We start from the raw sequence: 13,269 nt of genomic DNA on the forward strand, positions 1-13,269 counted from the left end.
GGCGAGAAACACATGGGCTGAAACAGAGGGTCTGGAACAGAGGGGTTGAAACAGAGGGTGAGAAACAGAGGGCGAGAAACAGAGGGGATGAAACAGAGGGGCTGAATCAGAGGGGCTGAATCAGAGGGCGAGAAACAGAGGGGCTGAAACAGAGGGTGAGAAACAGAGGGCGAGAAACAGAGGGGATGAAACAGAGGGGCTGAATCATAGGGGCTGAATCAGAGGGCGAGAAACAGAGGGGCTGAAACAGGAGGCGAGAAACGGAGGCACTGAAACAGAGGGCGAGAAACAGAGTGGTTGAAACAGAGGGTGAGAAACTGAGTGCGAGAAAAAGAGGGGCTGAAACAGAGGGCGAGAAACAGAGGGGCTGAAACAGAGGGGCTGAAGCAGAGGGGCTGAAACAGAGGGAATGAAACATGGGGCGAGAAACAGAGGGGCTGAAATAGAGGGTGAGAAACAGAGGGGCTGATACAGAGAGGCTAAAACAGAGGGTGAGAAACAGAGGGGCTCAAACAGGGGGCGAGTAACAGAGGGGCTGAAACAGGGGGCGAGAAACAGAGGGGCTGAAACAGAGGGCGAGAAACAGAGTGGCTGAAACAGTGGGGCTGAAACAGAGGGCGAGACACAGCGGGGCTGAAACAGTGGGCGAGAAACAGAGAGGCTGAAACAGAGGGGCTGAAACAGAGGGCGAGAAACACAGGGGCTGAAACAGAGGGGCTGAAACAGAGGGTGAGAAACAGAGGGACTGCAACAGGGGGCGAGAAATGGAGGGGCTGAAACAGAGGTCGAGAAACATAGGGGCTGAAACAGAGGGGCTGAAACAGAGGGCGAGAAACAGAGTGGCTGAAACTGAGGGGCTGAAACAGAGGGCGAGAAACAGAGGGGCTGAAACAGAGGGCGAGAAACAGCGGGGCTGAAACAGAGGGGCTGAAACAGAGTGCGAGAAACAGAGGGGCTGAAACAGAGGGGCTGAAACAGAGGGCGAGAAACAGAGGGCGACAAACAGAGGTCGCGAAACAGAGAGTCTGAAAGAGAGGGACTGAATCAGAGGGCGAGAAACAGAGGGGCTGAAACAGTTTGGCTGAAACATTTTGTGAGAAACAGAGGGCGAGAAATGGAGAGCGAGAAACAGAGTGGCTGAAACATAGGGGCTGAAACAGAGTGCAAGAAACAGAGGGCGAGAAACAGAAGAGCTGAAACAGAGGGGCTGAATCAGAGGGCGAGAAACAGAGGGGCTGAAACAGAGGGGCTGAACCAGAGGGCGAGAAACAGAGGGGCTGAAACAGAGGGGCTGAAATAGAGGGCGAGAAACAGCGGGGCTGAAACAAAGGGCGAGAAACAGAGGGCGAGAAACAGAGGGGATGAAACAGAGGGGCTGAATCAGAGGGGCTGAATCAGAGGGCGAGAAACAGAGGGGCTGAAACAGAGGGTGAGAAACAGAGAGCGAGAAACAGAGGGGATGAAACAGAGGGGCTGCATCAGAGGGGCTGAATCAGAGGGCGAGAAACAGAGGGGCTGAAACAGAGGGTGAGAAACAGAGGGCGAGAAACAGAGGGGATGAAACAGAGGGGCTGAATCAGAGGGGCTGAATCAGAGGGCGAGAAACAGAGGGGCTGAAACAGAGGGTGAGAAACAGAGGGCGAGAATCAGAGGGGATGAAACAGAGGGGCTGAATCAGAGGGGCTGAATCAGAGGGCGAGAAACAGAGGGGCTGAAACAGGAGGCGAAAAACGGACTGGCTGAAACAGAGGGCGAGAAACAGAGGGGTTGAAACAGAGGGTGAGAAACGGAGTGCGAGAAAAAGAGGGGCTGAAACAGAGGGCGAGAAACAGAGGGGCTGAAACAGAGGGGCTGAAACAGAGGGACTGAAACATGGGGCGAGAAACAGAGGGGCTGAAACAGAGGGTGAGAAACAGAGGGGCTGAAACAGAGAGGCTAAAACAGAGGGTGAGAAACAGAGGGGCTCAATCAGGGGGCGAGAAACAGAGGGGCTGAAACAGGAGGCGAGAAACAGAGGGGCTGAAACAGAGGGCGAGAAACAGAGGGGCTGAAACAGTGGGGCTGAAACAGAGGGGGAGACACAGCGGGGCTGAAACAGAGGGCGAGAAACAGAGAGGCTGAAACAGAGGGGCTGAAACAGAGGGCGAGAAACACAGGGGCTGAAACAGAGGGGCTGAAACAGAGGGTGAGAAACAGAGGGGCTGCAACAGGGGGCGAGAAATGGAGGGGCTGAAACAGAGGTCGAGAAACAGAGGGGCTGAAACAGAGGGGCTGAAACAGAGGGCGAGAAACAGAGTGGCTGAAACTGAGGGGCTGAAACAGAGGGCGAGAAACAGAGGGGCTGAAACAGAGGGCGAGAAACAGCGGGGCTGAAACAGAGGGGCTGAAACAGAGGGCGAGAAACAGAGGGGCTGAAACAGAGGGCGAGAAACAGAGGGGATGAAACAGAGGGGCTGAATCAGAGGGGCTGAATCAGAGGGCGAGAAACAGATGGGCTGAAACAGAGGGTGAGAAACAGAGGGCGAGAAACAGAGGGGCTAAATCAGAGGGGCTGAATCAGAGGGCGAGAAACAGAGGGGCTGAAACAGGAGGCGAGAAACGGAGGTCCTGAAACAGAGGGCGAGAAACAGGGGGTTTGAAACAGAGGGTGAGAAACTGAGTGCGAGAAAAAGAGGGGCTGAAACAGAGGGCGAGAAACAGAGGGGCTGAAACAGAGGGGCTGAAACAAAGGGACTGAAACATGGGGTGAGAAACAGAGGGGCTGAAACAGAGAGGCTAAAATAGAGGGTGAGAAACAGAGGGGCTCAAACAGGGGGTGAGAAACAGAGGGGCTGAAACAGGGTGCGAGAAACAGAGGGGCTGAAACAGTGGGCGAGAAACAGAGGGGCTGAAACAGTGGGGCTGAAACAGAGGGCGAGACAGAGCGGGGCTGAAACAGAGGGCGAGAAACAGAGAGGCTGAAACAGAGGGGCTGAAACAGAGGGCGAGAAACACAGGGGCTGAAACAGAGGGGCTGAAACAGAGGGTGAGAAACAGAGGGGCTGCAACAGGGGGCGAGAAAGGGAGGCACTGAAACAGAGGGCGAGAAACAGAGGGGTTGAAACAGAGGGTGAGAAACTGAGTGCGAGAAAAAGAGGGGCTGAAACAGAGGGCGAGAAACAGAGGGGCTGAAACAGAGGGGCTGAAACAGAGGGGCTGAAACAGAGGGAATGAAACATGGGGCGAGAAACAGAGGGGCTGAAATAGAGGGTGAGAAACAGAGGGGCTGAAACAGAGAGGCTAAAACAGAGGGTGAGTAACAGAGGGGCTCAAACAGGGGGCGAGAAACAGAGGGGCTGAAACAGGAGGCGAGAAACAGAGGGGCTGAAACAGAGGGCGAGAAACAGAGGGGCTGAAACAGTGGGGCTGAAACAGAGGGCGAGACACAGCGGGGCTGAAACAGAGGGCGAGAAACCGAGAGGCTGAAACAGAGGGGCTGAAACAGAGGGCGAGAAACACAGGGGCTGAAACAGAGGGGCTGAAACAGAGGGTGAGAAACAGAGGGGCTGCAACAGGGGGCGAGAAATGGAGGGGCTGAAACAGAGGTCGAGAAACAGAGGGGCTGAAACAGAGGGGCTGAAACAGAGGGCGAGAAACAGAGTGGCTGAAACTGAGGGGCTGAAACAGAGGGCGAGAAACAGAGGGGCTGAAACAGAGGGCGAGAAACAGCGGGGCTGAAACAGAGGGGCTGAAACAGAGGGCGAGAAACAGAGGGGCTGAAACAGAGGGACTGAAACAGAGGGGATGAAACAGAGGGGCTGAATCAGAGGGGCTGAATCAGAGGGCGAGAAACAGATGGGCTGAAACAGAGGGTGAGAAACAGAGGGCGAGAAACAGAGGGGATGAAACAGAGGGGCTGAATCAGAGGGGCTGAATCAGAGGGCGAGAAACAGAGTGGCTGAAACAGGAGGCAAGAAACGGAGGTACTGAAACAGAGGGCGAGAAACAGAGGGGTTGAAACTGAGGGTGAGAAACTGAGTGCGAGAAAAAGAGGGGCTGAAACAGAGGGCGAGAAACAGAGGGACTGAAACATGGGGTGAGAAACAGAGGGGCTGAAACAGAGGGTGAGAAACAGAGGGGCTGAAACAGAGAGGCTAAAACAGAGGGTGAGAAACAGAGGGGCTCAAACAGGGGGTGAGAAACAGAGGGGCTGAAACAGGGGGCGAGAAACAGAGTGGCTGAAACAGTGGGCGAGAAACAGAGGGGCTGAAACAGTGGGGCTGAAACAGAGGGCGAGACACAGCGGGGCTGAAACAGAGGGCGAGAAACAGAGAGGCTGAAACAGAGGGGCTGAAACAGAGGGCGAGAAACAGAGGGGCTGAAACAGAGGGGCTGAAACAGAGGGTGAGAAACAGAGGGGCTGCAACAGGGGGCGAGAAATGGAGGGGCTGAAACAGAGGTCGAGAACCAGAGGGGCTGAAACAGAGGGGCTGAAACATAGGGCGAGAAACAGAGTGGCTGAAACTGAGGGGCTGAAACAGAGGGCGAGAAACAGAGGGGCTGAAAAAGAGGGCGAGAAACAGCGGGGCTGAAACAGAGGGGCTGAAACAGAGGGCGAGAAACAGACGGGCTGAAACAGAGGGCGACAAACAGAGGTCGCGAAACAGAGAGGCTGAAACAGAGGGGCTGAATCAGAGGGCGAGAAACAGAGGGGCTGAAACAGAGGGGCTGAAACAGTTTGGCTGAAACATTTTGTGAGAAACAGAGGGCGAGAAACAGAGAGCGAGAAACAGAGTGGCTGAAACATAGGGGCTGAAACAGAGTGCAAGAAACAGAGGGCGAGAAACAGAAGAGCTGAAACAGAGGGGCTGAATCAGAGGGCGAGAAACAGAGGGGCTGAAACAGAGGGGCTGAACCAGAGGGCGAGAAACAGAGGGGCTGAAACAGATGGGCTGATATAGAGGGCGAGAAACAGCGGGGCTGAAACAAAGGGCGAGAAACAGAGGGCGAGAAACAGAGGGGATGAAACAGAGGGGCTGAATCAGAGGGGCTGAATCAGAGGGCGAGAAACAGAGGGGCTGAAACAGAGGGTGAGAAACAGAGGGCGAGAAACAGAGGGGATGAAACAGAGGGGCTGAATCAGAGGGGCTGAATCAGAGGGCGAGAAACAGAGGGGCTGAAACAGAGGGTGAGAAACAGAGGGCGAGAAACAGAGGGGCTAAATCAGAGGGGCTGAATCAGAGGGCGAGAAACAGAGGGGCTGAAACAGGAGGCGAGAAACGGAGGTCCTGAAACAGAGGGCGAGAAACAGAGGGTTTGAAACAGAGGGTGAGAAACTGAGTGCGAGAAAAAGAGGGGCTGAAACAGAGGGCGAGAAACAGAGGGGCTGAAACAGAGGGGCTGAAACAGAGGGACTGAAACATGGGGTGAGAAACAGAGGGGCTGAAACAGAGAGGCTAAAATAGAGGGTGAGAAACAGAGGGGCTCAAACAGGGGGTGAGAAACAGAGGGGCTGAAACAGGGTGCGAGAAACAGAGGGGCTGAAACAGTGGGCGAGAAACAGAGGGGCTGAAACAGTTGGGCTGAAACAGAGGGCGAGACACAGCGGGGCTGAAACAGAGGGCGAGAAACAGAGAGGCTGAAACAGAGGGGCTGAAACAGAGGGCGAGAAACACAGGGGCTGAAACAGAGGGGCTGAAACAGAGGGGCTGAAACAGAGGGAATGAAACATGGGGCGAGAAACAGAGGGGCTGAAATAGAGGGTGAGAAACAGAGGGGCTGAAACAGAGAGGCTAAAACAGGGGGCGAGAAACAGAGGGGCTGAAACAGGAGGCGAGAAACAGAGCGGCTGAAACAGAGGGCGAGAAACAGAGGGGCTGAAACAGTGGGGCTGAAACAGAGGGCGAGACACAGCGGGGCTGAAACAGAGGGCGAGAAACAGAGAGGCTGAAACAGAGGGGCTGAAACAGAGGGCGAGAAACACAGGGGCTGAAACAGAGGGGCTGAAACAGAGGGTGAGAAACAGAGGGGCTGCAACAGGGGGCGAGAAATGGAGGGGCTGAAACAGAGGTCGAGAAACAGAGGGGCTGAAACAGAGGGGCTGAAACAGAGGGCGAGAAACAGAGTGGCTGAAACTGAGGGGCTGAAACAGAGGGCGAGAAACAGAGGGGCTGAAACAGAGGGCGAGAAACAGCGGGGCTGAAACAGAGGGGCTGAAACAGAGGGCGAGAAACAGAGGGGCTGAAACAGAGGGACTGAAACAGAGGGGATGAAACAGAGGGGCTGAATCAGAGGGGCTGAATCAGAGGGCGAGAAACAGATGGGCTGAAACAGAGGGTGAGAAACAGAGGGCGAGAAACAGAGGGGATGAAACAGAGGGGCTGAATCAGAGGGGCTGAATCAGAGGGCGAGAAACAGAGGGGCTGAAACAGGAGGCAAGAAACGGAGGTACTGAAACAGAGGGCGAGAAACAGAGGGGTTGAAACAGAGGGTGAGAAACTGAGTGCGAGAAAAAGAGGGGCTGAAACAGAGGGCGAGAAACAGAGGGACTGAAACATGGGGTGAGAAACAGAGGGGCTGAAACAGAGGGTGAGAAACAGAGGGGCTGAAACAGAGAGGCTAAAACAGAGGGTGAGAAACAGAGGGGCTCAAACAGGGGGTGAGAAACAGAGGGGCTGAAACAGGGGGCGAGAAACAGAGTGGCTGAAACAGTGGGCGAGAAACAGAGGGGCTGAAACAGTGGGGCTGAAACAGAGGGCGAGACACAGCGGGGCTGAAACAGAGGGCGAGAAACAGAGAGGCTGAAACAGAGGGGCTGAAACAGAGGGCGAGAAACAGAGGGGCTGAAACAGAGGGGCTGAAACAGAGGGTGAGAAACAGAGGGGCTGCAACAGGGGGCGAGAAATGGAGGGGCTGAAACAGAGGTCGAGAACCAGAGGGGCTGAAACAGAGGGGCTGAAACATAGGGCGAGAAACAGAGTGGCTGAAACTGAGGGGATGAAACAGAGGGCGAGAAACAGAGGGGCTGAAACAGAGGGCGAGAAACAGCGGGGCTGAAACAGAGGGGCTGAAACAGAGGGCGAGAAACAGATGGGCTGAAACAGAGGGCGACAAACAGAGGTCGCGAAACAGAGAGGCTGAAACAGAGGGGCTGAATCAGAGGGCGAGAAACAGAGGGGCTGAAACAGAGGGGCTGAAACAGTTTGGCTGAAACATTTTGTGAGAAACAGAGGGCGAGAAACAGAGAGCGAGAAACAGAGTGGCTGAAACATAGGGGCTGAAACAGAGTGCAAGAAACAGAGGGCGAGAAACAGAAGAGCTGAAACAGAGGGGCTGAATCAGAGGGCGAGAAACAGAGGGGCTGAAACAGAGGGGCTGAACCAGAGGGCGAGAAACAGAGGGGCTGAAACAGATGGGCTGATATAGAGGGCGAGAAACAGCGGGGCTGAAACAAAGGGCGAGAAACAGAGGGCGAGAAACAGAGGGGATGAAACAGAGGGGCTGAATCAGAGGGGCTGAATCAGAGGGCGAGAAACAGAGGGGCTGAAACAGAGGGTGAGAAACAGAGGGCGAGAAACAGAGGGGATGAAACAGAGGGGCTGAATCAGAGGGGCTGAATCAGAGGGCGAGAAACAGAGGGGCTGAAACAGAGGGTGAGAAACAGAGGGCGAGAAACAGAGGGGATGAAACAGAGGGGCTGAATCAGAGGGGCTGAATCAGAGGGCGAGAAACAGAGGGTGAGAAACAGAGGGCGAGAATCAGAGGGGATGAAACAGAGGGGCTGAATCAGAGGGGCTGAATCAGAGGGCGAGAAACAGAGGGGCTGAAACAGGAGGCGAGAAACGGAGGGGCTGAAACAGAGGGCGAGAAACAGAGGGGTTGAAACAGAGGGTGAGAAACAGAGGGGCTGAAACAGAGGGGCTGAAACAGAGGGGCTGAAACAGAGGGACTGAAACATGGGGTGAGAAACAGAGGGGCTGCAACAGAGGGTGAGAAACAGAGGGGCTGAAACAGAGAGGCTAAAACAGAGGGTGAGAAACAGAGGGGCTCAAACAGGGGGCGAGAAACAGAGGGGCTGAAACAGGGGGCGAGAAACAGAGGGGCTGAAACAGTGGGCGAGAAACAGAGGGGCTGAAACAGTGGGGCTGAATCAGAGGGCGAGAAACAGAGTGGCTGAAACTGAGGGGCTGAAACAGAGGGCGAGAAACAGAGGGGCTGAAACAGAGGGCGAGAAACAGCGGGGCTGAAACAGAGGGGCTGAAACAGAGGGCGAGAAACAGAGGGGCTGAAACAGAGGGCGACAAACAGAGGGGCTGAAACAGTGGGGCTGAATCAGAGGGCGGGAAACAGAGTGGCTGAAACTGAGGGGCTGAAACAGAGGGCGAGAAACAGAGGGGCTGAAACAGAGGGCGAGAAACAGCGGGGCTGAAACAGAGGGGCTGAAACAGAGAGCGAAAAACAGAGGGGCTGAAACAGAGGGCGAGAAACAGAGGGGCTGAAACAGAGGGGCTGAAACAGAGGGACTGAAACATGGGGTGAGAAACAGAGGGGCTGAAACAGAGGGTGAGAAACAGAGGGGCTGAAACAGAGAGGCTAAAATAGAGGGTGAGAAACAGAGGGGCTCAAACAGGGGGTGAGAAACAGAGGGGCTGAAACAGGGTGCGAGAAACAGAGGGGCTGAAACAGTGGGCGAGAAACAGAGGGGCTGAAACAGTGGGGCTGAAACAGAGGGCGAGACACAGCGGGGCTGAAACAGAGGGCGAGAAACAGAGAGGCTGAAACAGAGGGGCTGAAACAGAGGGCGAGAAACACAGGGGCTGAATCAGAGGGGCTGAAACAGAGGGTGAGAAACAGAGGGGCTGCAACAGGGGGCGAGAAACGGAGGCACTGAAACAGAGGGCGAGAAACAGAGGGGTTGAAACAGAGGGTGAGAAACGGAGTGCGAGAAAAAGAGGGGCTGAAACAGAGGGCGAGAAACAGAGAGGCTGAAACAGAGGGGCTGAATCAGAGGGGCTGAATCAGAGGGCGAGAAACAGAGGGGCTGAAACAGGAGGCGAGAAACGGACTGGCTGAAACAGAGGGCGAGAAACAGAGGGGTTGAAACAGAGGGTGAGAAACGGAGTGCGAGAAAAAGAGGGGCTGAAACAGAGGGCGAGAAACAGAGGGGCTGAAACAGAGGGGCTGAAACAGAGGGACTGAAACATGGGGCGAGAAACAGAGGGGCTGAAACAGAGGGTGAGAAACAGAGGGGCTGAAACAGAGAGGCTAAAACAGAGGGTGAGAAACAGAGGGGCTCAAACAGGGGGCGAGAAACAGAGGGGCTGAAACAGGAGGCGAGAAACAGAGGGGCTGAAACAGAGGGCGAGAAACAGAGGGGCTGAAACAGTGGGGCTGAAACAGAGGGCGAGACAAAGCGGGGCTGAAACAGAGGGCGAGAAACAGAGAGGCTGAAACAGAGGGGCTGAAACAGAGGGCGAGAAACACAGGGGCTGAAACAGAGGGGCTGAAACAGAGGGTGAGAAACAGAGGGACTGCAACAGGGGGCGAGAAACAGAGGGGCTGAAACAGAGGGCGAGAAACAGAGAGGCTGAAACACAGGGGCTGAAACAGAGGGGCTGAAACAGAGGGTGAGAAACAGATGGGCTGAAACAGAGGGTGAGAAACAGAGGGGCTCAAACAGGGGGCGAGAAACAGAGGGGCTGAAACAGGGGGCGAGAAACAGAGGGGCTGAAACAGAGGGCGAGAAACAGAGGGGCTGAAACAGTGGGCCTGAAACAGAGGGCGAGACACAGCGGGGCTGAAACAGTGGGCGAGAAACAGAGAGGCTGAAACAGAGGGGCTGAAACAGAGGGCGAGAAACACAGGGGCTGAAACAGAGGGTGAGAAACAGAGGGACTGCAACAGGGGGCGAGAAATGGAGGGGCTGAAACAGAGGTCGAGAAACATAGCGGCTGAAACAGAGGGGCTGAAACAGAGGGCGAGAAACAGAGTGGCTGAAACTGAGGGGCTGAAACAGAGGGCGAGAAACAGAGGGGCTGAAACAGAGGGCGAGAAACAGCGGGGCTGAAACAGAGGGGCTGAAACAGAGTGCGAAAAACAGAGGGGCTGAAACAGAGGGGCTGAAACAGAGGGCGAGAAACAGGGGGCGACAAACAGAGGTCGCGAAACAGAGAGTCTGAAAGAGAGGGGCTGAATCAGAGGGCGAGAAACAGAGGGGCTGAAACAGTTTGGCTGAAACATTTTGTGAGAAACAGAGGGCGAGAAACGGAGAGCGAGAAACAGAGTGGCTGAAACATAGGGGCTGAAACAGAGTGCAAGAAACAGAGGGCGAGAAACAGAAGAGCTGAAACAGAGGGGCTGAATCAGAGGGCGAGAAACAGAGGGGCTGAAACAGAGGGGCTGAACCAGAGGGCGAGAAACAGAGGGGCTGAAACAGAGGGGCTGAAATAGAGGGCGAGAAACAGCGGGGCTGAAACAAAGGGCGAGAAACAGAGGGCGAGAAACAGAGGGGATGAAACAGAGGGGCTGAATCAGAGGGGCTGAATCAGAGGGCGAGAAACAGAGGGGCTGAAACAGAGGGTGAGAAACAGAGAGCGAGAAACAGAGGGGATGAAACAGAGGGGCTGAATCAGAGGGGCTGAATCAGAGGGCGAGAAACAGAGGGGCTGAAACAGAGGGTGAGAAACAGAGGGCGAGAAACAGAGGGGATGAAACAGAGGGGCTGAATCAGAGGGGCTGAATCAGAGGGCGAGAAAAAGAGGGGCTGAAACAGAGGGTGAGAAACAGAGGGCGAGAATCAGAGGGGATGAAACAGAGGGGCTGAATCGGAGGGGCTGAATCAGAGGGCGAGAAACAGAGGGGCTGAAACAGGAGGCGAGAAACAGACTGGCTGAAACAGAGGGCGAGAAACAGAGGGGTTGAAACAGAGGGTGAGAAACGGAGTGCGAGAAAAAGAGGGGCTGAAAGAGAGGGCGAGAAACAGAGGGGCTGAAACAGAGGGGCTGAAACAGAGGGACTGAAACATGGGGCGAGAAACAGAGGGGCTGAAACAGAGGGTGAGAAACAGAGGGGCTGAAACAGAGAGGCTAAAACAGAGGGTGAGAAACAGAGGGGCTCAAACAGGGGGCGAGAAACAGAGGGGCTGAAACAGGAGGCGAGAAACAGAGGGGCTGAAACAGAGGGCGAGAAATAGAGGGGCTGAAACAGTGGGGCTGAAATAGAGGGCGAGACACAGCGGGGCTGAAACAGAGGGCGAGAAACAGAGAGGCTGAAACAGAGGGGCTGAAACAGAGGGCGAGAAACACAGGGGCTGAAACAGAGGGGCTGAAACAGAGGGTGAGAAACAGAGGGGCTGCAACAGGGGGCGAGAAATGGAGGGGCTGAAACAGAGGTCGAGACTCAGAGGGGCTGAAACACAGGGTGAGAAACAGAGGGGCTGAAACAGAGAGGCTAAAACAGAGGGTGAGAAACAGAGGGGCTGAAACAGAGAGGCTAAAACAGAGGGCGAGAAACAGAGGGGTGAAACAGAGGGCGAGAAACACATGGGCTGAAACAGAGGGGCTGGAACAGAGGGGTTGAAACAGAGGGTGAGAAACAGAGGGCGAGAAACAGAGGGGATGAAACAGAGGGGCTGAATCAGAGGGGCTGAATCAGAGGGCGAGAAACAGAGGGGCTGAAACAGAGGGTGAGAAACAGAGGGCGAGAAACAGAGGGGATGAAACAGAGGGGCTGAATCAGAGGGGCTGAATCAGAGGGCGAGAAACAGAGGGGCTGAAACAGGAGGCGAGAAACGGAGGCACTGAAACAGAGGGCGAGAAACAGAGGGGTTGAAACAGAGGGTGAGAAACTGAGTGCGAGAAAAAGAGGGGCTGAAACAGAGGGCGAGAAACAGAGGGGCTGAAACAGAGGGGGTGAAACAGAGGGGCTGAAACAGAGGGAATGAAACATGGGGCGAGAAACAGAGGGGCTGAAATAGAGGGTGAGAAACAGAGGGGCTGAAACAGAGAGGCTAAAACAGAGGGTGAGAAACAGAGGGGCTCAAACAGGGGGCGAGAAACAGAGGGGCTGAAACAGGGGGCGAGAAACAGAGGGGCTGAAACAGAGGGCGAGAAACAGAGGGGCTGAAACAGTGGGGCTGAAACAGAGGGCGAGACACAGCGGGGCTGAAACAGAGGGCGAGAAACAGAGAGGCTGAAACAGAGGGGCTGAAACAGAGGGCGAGAAACACAGGGGCTGAAACAGAGGGGCTGAAACAGAGGGTGAGAAACAGAGGGACTGCAACAGGGGGCGAGAAATGGAGGGGCTGAAACAGAGGTCGAGAAACAGAGGGGCTGAAACAGAGGGGCTGAAACAGAGGGCGAGAAACAGAGTGGCTGAAACTGAGGGGCTGAAACAGAGGGCGAGAAACAGAGGGGCTGAAACAGAGGGTGAGAAACAGCGGGGCTGAAACAGAGGGGCTGAAACAGAGTGCGAGAAACAGAGGGGCTGAAACAGAGGGGCTGAAACAGAGGGCGAGAAACAGAGGGCGACAAACAGAGGTCGCGAAACAGAGAGTCTGAAAGAGAGGGGCTGAATCAGAGGGCGAGAAACAGAGGGGCTGAAACAGTTTGGCTGAAACATTTTGTGAGAAACAGAGGGCGAGAAACGGAGAGCGAGAAACAGAGTGGCTGAAACATAGGGGCTGAAACAGAGTGCAAGAAACAGAGGGCGAGAAACAGAAGAGCTGAAACAGAGGGGCTGAATCAGAGGGCGAGAAACAGAGGGGCTGAAACAGAGGGGCTGAACCAGAGGGCGAGAAACAGAGGGGCTGAAACAGAGGGGCTGAAATAGAGGGCGAGAAACAGCGGGGCTGAAACAAAGGGCGAGAAACAGAGGGCGAGAAACAGAGGGGATGAAACAGAGGGGCTGAATCAGAGGGGCTGAATCAGAGGGCGAGAAACAGAGGGGCTGAAACAGAGGGTGAGAAACAGAGAGCGAGAAACAGAGGGGATGAAACAGAGGGGCTGAATCAGAGGGGCTGAATCAGAGGGCGAGAAACAGAGGGGCTGAAACAGAGGGTGAGAAACAGAGGGCGAGAAACAGAGGGGATGAAACAGAGGGGCTGAATCAGAGGGGCTGAATCAGAGGGCGAGAAACAGAGGGGCTGAAACAGAGGGTGAGAAACAGAGGGCGAGAATCAGAGGGGATGAAACAGAGGGGCTGAATCAGAGGGGCTGAATCAGAGGGCGAGAAACCGAGGGGCTGAAACAGGAGGCGAGAAACAGACTGGCTGAAACAGAGGGCGAGAAACAG

This window comes from Chiloscyllium punctatum, chromosome 8 (assembly GCF_047496795.1).
Source record: "Chiloscyllium punctatum isolate Juve2018m chromosome 8, sChiPun1.3, whole genome shotgun sequence".
Lineage (NCBI taxonomy): Eukaryota > Metazoa > Chordata > Chondrichthyes > Orectolobiformes > Hemiscylliidae > Chiloscyllium > Chiloscyllium punctatum.